Source organism: Tupaia chinensis, unplaced genomic scaffold (genome assembly GCF_000334495.1).
Source record: "Tupaia chinensis unplaced genomic scaffold, TupChi_1.0 Scaffold000311_2, whole genome shotgun sequence".
NCBI lineage: Eukaryota > Metazoa > Chordata > Mammalia > Scandentia > Tupaiidae > Tupaia > Tupaia belangeri.
This window is the reverse complement of record NW_006159803.1, coordinates 8841428-8849177: the sequence shown is the minus strand read 5'-3', so window position 1 is coordinate 8849177 and position 7750 is coordinate 8841428.

Sequence of the window (7750 nt, the reverse complement as noted above, 5' to 3'; positions counted from 1 at the left end):
GGACCCCCCCATGGACGAAGGGTTGCTGAGGGCTGGGGGGGGGGGAGGACCTAATGCAGCCCCAGGTGGCCAGGGAAGGTCTCCTGGGAGAGCTAATGTTTGAGCTGAAACATGAATACGAGAAGCCGGAGAGCCGTGGGGTGGGGAGGTGAGTGTCCCCAAGCAGAGGAGGCAACACACTGAGCTCATGCTCATGCTCCGGGAGCCATCTAAGGCCCAGTGGGCGCAAGCCGGGGAAGAGGGTGCTGAGGGGCTCCAGTGATCTGAGGCTCTCCCCGGGTGCCTTTCCAGCTTGTCAGGATTTGAATTCCATCCTAAGGGGGCCGAGGAGCCACTGGGCCCTTAAATCAAAGGATGACGTGACTGGATTGATTTGCATTTTTGGAAAATCACTCTGGTCCCAAGCAAAGCAGAGGATGAATCAGAGGGGGTCTTGTCCGCAGGCCTAGGACGAACCGGCAGGGCATAACCTCCAGTCCTCTCCCGGTCCTGGTGTCTGGGAAGGGAGAGGTTCTTTCTGCAGGCACCCAGGGGAGGGCCTGGCAGGCTACAGAAGTCGAGGGCCTTGGGCTTAGCTGCCATTCCTCTCTGCTCACCTGCCACAGTCTTTGGCAAGTCTCTGCGGGCGCTGGGCATTGGATCTGCCCCTTCGGCTGGAGGGGAGTCCCTCCCAAGCCACTGGAAGGACAGCTGCTAAGGCTGATGTGGCCTGAGTGCCTGCCTGAACCTTCCTGGCCAAAAGTGCAGAAGTAGCAGGAGGGCGTCCTGGGGGAAGCCCATCAATGCCCTGGAGGCCCCGCGCAGTGCAATCGCAGCCATCACACCCTCAGCTCCTGCCTCTCTTCTGGGGACCCTCCTGGAGAGCCCTTTCCTGGAGGACGTTGCCCACCAGCCAGCGGGCTGGCAAGGGGTGGGCAGCCAGGCCACCTGCCCCATGGAGGGAGGAGGGGTTGAGCCGGCCACGGAGGTAGCAGAGGGAGCGTTCTCAGGCTGGCCAGGCCAGGGCCCCTTTCTCTCCATGAGATCATATCTGGGTCAAAGAGCACGTAAAGCAGGCGGACCTCAGCGGTCACACAAAGCCCATTGAGCCCGGCCCCTATTCACTCACCTCCTCTCCCCCAGAGCCCGGGCGCAGCGACCCCAGCGCAGTGCCTAAGCCCCAGCTTTGATGTCCAAGAACAGAAAACGGCGATTAAATGTTGTTTTAAAGAGGGAGTGCTCACTGCCCTCCCATCTGTCAAGAGAAAGCTGAGGCCTGAGGGAGGGGAGGGGGGCTGGGGGAGGGGCAGGAGGCCCTAGGAGGGAGGCTGGGTGTGTCTAGAAATGGGGTAGAGTGTGGGGTTGAGGCTCAGAGAAATAAACTGGGGAGTGGAGGGTAGCGCAGGGAAATAGAGGCAGTTCGTGGTCCCTGGAATGAAAACAGGCGCAGCTTTGGCCAAGGATGGCTTTCCAAGATGAGACACGGGGAGAGGGCACGTGTGGGGCCGAGACGTGAAGGTGGAGAGAGACGCTGATGAGACACGGGGAGAGGGCACGTGTGCAGCCGGGACATGAAGGTGGAGAGAGATGCTGAGACACGGGGAGAGGGCACGTGTGGGGCCGGAGATGCTGAGACACGGGGAGAGGGCACGTGTGGGGCCGAGACATGAAGGTGGAGAGAGACGCTGATGAGACACGGGGAGAGGGCACGTGTGGGGCCGAGACGTGAAGGTGGAGAGAGACGCTGATGAGACACGGGGAGAGGGCACGTGTGTGGCCGAGACGTGAAGGTGGAAAGAAACGCCCAGAGAAGTCCTGGAGGGGTGAGGAGGGAAGAAAGGAAAGGAGAGAGAGGAGTAGAAAGGAGAGGATTAGAGATGAAAAGAGACAGCAGAGGGGAAGGGAAACGACGGAAAGCCCAGATGGGAGGGAGAGGATGTTCCTTTGCCTGGGAAGGTGAACATCATCCCATTGGAAGGTTCTCGGCTCAACCCCCGCAAGTAGACAGACCCAGGCCTGGAGCCCAGGAGGACAGGGGCCGAAAGGCCACTCTCAGATCCCTGCCCACTCTGAGCAGGCGGACGAGGCCTGTCGGGCTTTGCTCGCAGGTCATGGAGCAGGGAAGAGGTGGTTCCCAGTGACACCTCCTAACCCCAGGTTCAGGCCGCTGCAACACCGAGGCTCATGTTCCCCAGGTCTTGGTGAGCAAGTGGATGATTTGGGTCAGGGACAGACAGCCGATGGCCTCAGGCAGAGGCCCGGAAGCACGTCGAGGGTGGAGTGGAGCTGGTTTTACACCAAGGAGAGCAGGCTTCCATCCCCAGCAAGAGGAAAGATGGGGCCTTGGCTCAGAGACAGAAGACGAGGCGGGAGAGATTTCTACAGACGACTTTTGCAGAAACCCTTTATTCCGTGGGTGGCGATGATGTCTGCACCGTCCCTCCTTGTACTCGGCCACCTGCTCCACTCTCCATTTCCTACAGGTCTCGACTGCCACAGGCCCAGGGAACTTCTTGTTGAGACATTTCTGAAACTCGTGTCACTGTCCGGAGAGAGCTGGTCGTAGCTCTGCAAGTGCCACCCAGGAGACCTCTGCCTCAGGAGTCCTGGGAACAATGAGCCGACTTGGGGTCACATTCGGATGTGAGTTTTTTCTTTTATTTTTTCAAGAGAGATTTTTGCTATTGGGTGCATGTGCTCACCGAAGAGACAGAGAGACAGAAAGCGAGTCACCCCCCAGCAGGGATGGCCATGCCACAATCCCTTCTCCTCCATTCTCCACTTGGGATTTTGGGCACACACGCACACACCTGGCATGAGTTTTACGTAGCTGGATCCAGGACTCGAACCGTGGTCCAGGTCCACTGGGTGGGAGTCCAGCAAGGTAACCGTTATGCCATCCGCTGGTCCCAAGGATATGAGTTCTGTGCGATTCTGACAGGAGCAGATGGGCTGGGACACAGTGGTCACTGGACTGTCAGCCCCACCAGGCAGGGGTTGGTCTGCCTGCCACTTACTATTGCTGTATTCCCAGTGCCACGACAGGACCTGGGGCCAGGCAGTCTCGTTGAATGAATAAATGAATGAGTGCTTACTTAGCGCCTTGTCCAAGGATCAAATGATAAGAATAATACTATTTTTAAGCTAAAAAATATTAGACAGATATGTCTTTGTCTTAACTGTGGCACGAACGTGTCACAGAACCTAGGCTGGATGTGCGGGACAGAGTTTTCTCCCGTTCGTCCCCAGACAGAAACTCCCATCCCTCCACCATGGCCCCCATCCAAGAAAAGGTGGAAAACACACAAAGCACTTTAATCAAAAAAAAAAAAAAAAAAAAAAGAGAGACACTTTGAGCCAGAGACAACTGAATTAACTTTATTCTCTTCTAACTGCAGATTCAAGGTATACAACTGAACATTGCTATTTTTCTTATGAGACTTATAAATAAAAATACAAAAAATGTTCACTACAAAAAAATCTACTGTTAGTAGGATGTAAAAAATATTCTCTTTGCTATAGAAGGCACAAACTTCACTTAGTGACACATGGAGAGAGAAAAAAACCTGCAGCAGTAAATTCATTTTTTCTTCTTTCTTTTTTTTTTTTTTTTTTTAATCTTGTCAGAATCACTGAAATTACAAAGAAACGCATCAATCTACACGAAACGAAGGCAGATGCGGAAAGCGGCAACCAGGACCACACGACTTCGGGACCAGGACAGGTAGGACTGGCAAGCACAGCTTCAGAGAGAGGGTGGGGCAGGGGTGGGGGGGAGAGCCAGAGGCAGGGGAGAGGAAGAGAGGGGAGAAGGGACACCAGCGAGGAAGGGAGGAGGAGATGGGAGGAGAGGGCAGAGCAAGGGGCGAGAGGGAGGGAGAAGAAGAGAGGGGGAGGGAAGAGTGAGTCAGGGATAAAGGTGGGAGACAGGGAAGGAGAGAGGAAAGAGATCAATTTGTACAAAAAAGTAACCAATAAAATTGAAGAAACAAAATTGGGCAACCTCCTAAAATCAGGCTAAGAGGAGGTGCTGAGGTAGACATTAACTAGAACATCGATGAATTAGAAACACGATTCTGTGAACACAGAGCGATCGGACTGGCACTTGTGCTGTCACGACATAAGACGAGCCACAGAAACAAACAGAACGTAACACCCAAACCAAAAGGCTTAGCTTTGCTTGGTCCAGCAGGGCAGCGGGGCCCTCAGTGCTATAATTTACATACATATATATATATTTATCTTTATATATACGGGTCGGATGTCATGGTGCACCACCACGCCTCGCCACCTCACGGAGATCATGCATGACACGAGGGGACACACACTATGCTACACACCAGGAGGCTGGGACCCTGTCTGCAAAGTGGGATGCACGGCCTGGAGCGCCAAGGCTGCTGGCTGGGGGGCCTGGGGGGCTACACGCCCTCCTTTCTCGCCACCCCGCTCCCCTGACCCGACCTCCCTGGTCTGTCCCACGCCCCTCTTGGCCACCTCTGCTGCTTCTACCCATCGGCCCCAGCGCGTAGGGTCAGCCTGGCTTTTGTCCTCTGGCTGAAACACCCAGGTAAGTGCTGTCATCCTAGCCAAACCCGCAGAAGGTCCAGGAGGGAGGGGAAGACGACTGTGAGACAGACCTCGGAGAAGGGGACGGGCAGTCTCGTCCTTTCCTGCTTCTCTGTCTCACAACCTGGTGCTCCCACTTTTCGGCCTCGTTCGGCTGGCAGGGAATTGGCCCAGAACTCCCCAACACCCCCCCTTACACAGAGGCCCAAGGCCGCCCTGATGGCTGCCTCTCCCTGTGAGGACACGGGCCGAGGCCTTCCCCCCCAGCAGTTGTACCAATAACACCCAGAAAGGTACCATACACTTGTGAAAACCGGCAGCATTTTTTTTTTCTTTTTTTTTTTCTCTAAACATGGAAAACCTTCAGGCACAAAGATTAAACACGCCTGTGTTACATCCCTGGATTGTACTGAATCACTGGGTCCCTCGGCGCCCTCCCCACCCCACGCCCCACGTCTGCCTTCCCAGATCCGTGGTCTCCTCCACCGCAGCCCAAAGCAGCAATGATACTTACTAGTTTATATCTCTCTCTGGCTATATATATATATATGTATATATATATATAATCTATATATATATCTATATATTTGTCTATCCCCTATACACATAGGATTCTAATGCTTTGAATGAGTGAAGGAGTGAGGAGGGAAGAGCATGGGGGTGAGGGGCACACGCCCCCAGGGCAGGAGCTGGACACGGGGAGGGCTCTTGGCCCACGTGGACTTTCGTGGGGGGGAATCCGCGACGCTGGATAAGGCAGCCAGGATGCCGCAGGGGCCCCGTGGCAGGGAAGAGGGGAGAAAATACTCAGATCTCACCTGGGTGACAGTGGCCTCCACCCTCCCCGGTCCTCTTCACTCCAGACACATCGAGAGCCTTGAGAGCTTCACACCCACCCCCGGCCACATGGCCTGGCCACAAAGGCCGTGGCAACTCTAGAAATGCCTTGTCTTCGTCGGTAGGACCCTGGGGGGAGGCTCGTGGACTCTACTGAGGTGTCTGGAGCTTCATGGGGGTGGAGGGGAGTGCGCAGGTGGGATGAGGCACCTACCCGGTGTCCCTCTGAAGCTACCCCCAACTCTCCCCACCTTCTCCCGGGGTGTGCAGAGCCCCCAGGGACAGGGGAGAGTGGACAGCTGCTGACCACCCAGTGTGCAACACCAGATCACAACACCGCGGCGTGGTTAACACACAGCCACACAGAGCACACGCACGCACGCGCACACAGGTGCAAAGGATGTTCTGTTGCTGTTGGTGGTGGATTATTTTTTTGTCTTTTTTGTTGTTGTGTTTTGTTTGTTTGTTTGTTTTCCTATTCACATTACAAAAGGCCAGGGCAAGGTCCTGTAGAGCTGACGAAGGAGCTAACAAATATTACAAAAATACTACAGTCTGTAAAGATGAGCTCAACCCACTCCGCTTTTATGAATGAGATGGGAGGGACCCAGGCTGAGTGGGGCGGGCAGGGCAGTGAGGGGCTGGCTAGTTCTACTAGTTCTGTGGAATCATTGGGTTGTTCTGTTCTGTTTTGTTTTGTTTTTTGTTTTCTGCCCCACCCATGTGAAATGAGATCTTGCTGTTACAAATACTGTGTTCTGGGATTTACAGATCCCCTGAGGGCCAGCTCGCCCCTTCCTCCCAGGTGGGGGAGAAGCCATAGTGCATCGCGAGTGTGTACAGGCCGCGCCTCCCCCGGACGGTGCCACTCTTCACATTATAAACACAACTGTTCTAGTCACAGGGCTCGAGTTTCACTAAGTTGTCCTTAGAGTTCCAAAGAGCATCCTCCCTACTTTATCACCCTACCCAGCAGTCTAGTGACACAGTCCCCTCCATCCACATCCCCCCAACACACACTTTTTAAGGCCTTCAGATTTGGTGGACGAGATTGAAGGGGAGGGCGGGAGGGACGGGGCCGAGGGACAGGGGGGTGGTCACAGCAGCACCCAGCCCTCCGACTTCCCTATATTCCTCACAACCCTTCTCCCCAAAACCGCTTTCCTAAACCTCTTTTTAAAACCTAAGCTCAAAACGCAGTCACAACTTTCTCAGAGAGAGAAAGAAAAGAAAAATAATAATAATAATAAAAACTCTTACACATAAAGCGTGAGGTGAAACGGAGGGGCCCGTCCCACGGCAAACGAGAACACTGCAAATGTGCTTTCCAAAACTCGGGGCGGGGCAGGATGGGAAGAGCAGCAGAACGGGGCGCGAGAGAACAGAAGACCGGTGGACGAACGCAAGAGGTAGCTTTCAGAAACACCCACCCAGCACTGCCACCAGAGGCTGGATCAGCACCGGGCCAGCCGTGAGAAGACACCGATTTGGCAACGACGCAGAGGCAGGCCGCAGAGCTCCCGGGATCTGAACACAGGCCCTCAAGCCTGAACGGCCCAGCAACAGGTCAAAATGACAGATTCTTCAGAGTGTTCCAGCCTGAACCAGTGCTGGGTACAGATGACATCATGCCCTAGACAAAGCCCACAGTGACTCCTGAGGGTCCCTGTGGGGACAGGGAGACCCCAATGCATCGCTCCCTCCGCCCACCTTCTTGCCCTCGCTGGCCTTGCGTTCAGATCCTGAGCGCTCTACTTCTCCTCAACAGTTCCTTCCAGTGGGGAGGCTAGTTACTAGGGGGCTGGGAGGGCCTTGGCAGGTGAAGTCCATAAAACCAACTATTACTTTATATCAGCAACAGAAAAGAACACCCTCCCATTCCTCCAACCCCCAGCCACAAAAGAGATACAGGGGTTAAAAAGCTTATGAGGTCACACAAAACTGAGGTAATTCAAGTACAATGTGCTAACAGGGGACACAGAAAAGAAGCAAAACGTAACACAAGGCCAAAGCGCTTTCCCCTCCTCCAGCCCCTGTGGACTGAGGGGCCTGTGGATCAGGACTCCTGTGCTGCTCTCTGGACTGGCTCCCCGGCTAGGCCTGGGGTCCCTAAACCTTGCTGTTTAAGGGTCCCAGTATGACTCAGTGACTTCCTCCCCAGCCAGCTCTGCCACCCCCTGGGTGGGGCAGGGGAGTCCTCTTCTCCAGGCATAGGGCCCATTGAGAGACACCACACTTCCTGGGGACCACAAGCCCTGTCAGGATTCCTCCTCCCGGGGCGGGGCATAATCAGGGCACAGGGGTTTCTGGTGGTTTGTTTGTTGGGATATTCTGTATTTCATTGTTTTCTCTTTTTGGAAGCAAAGCA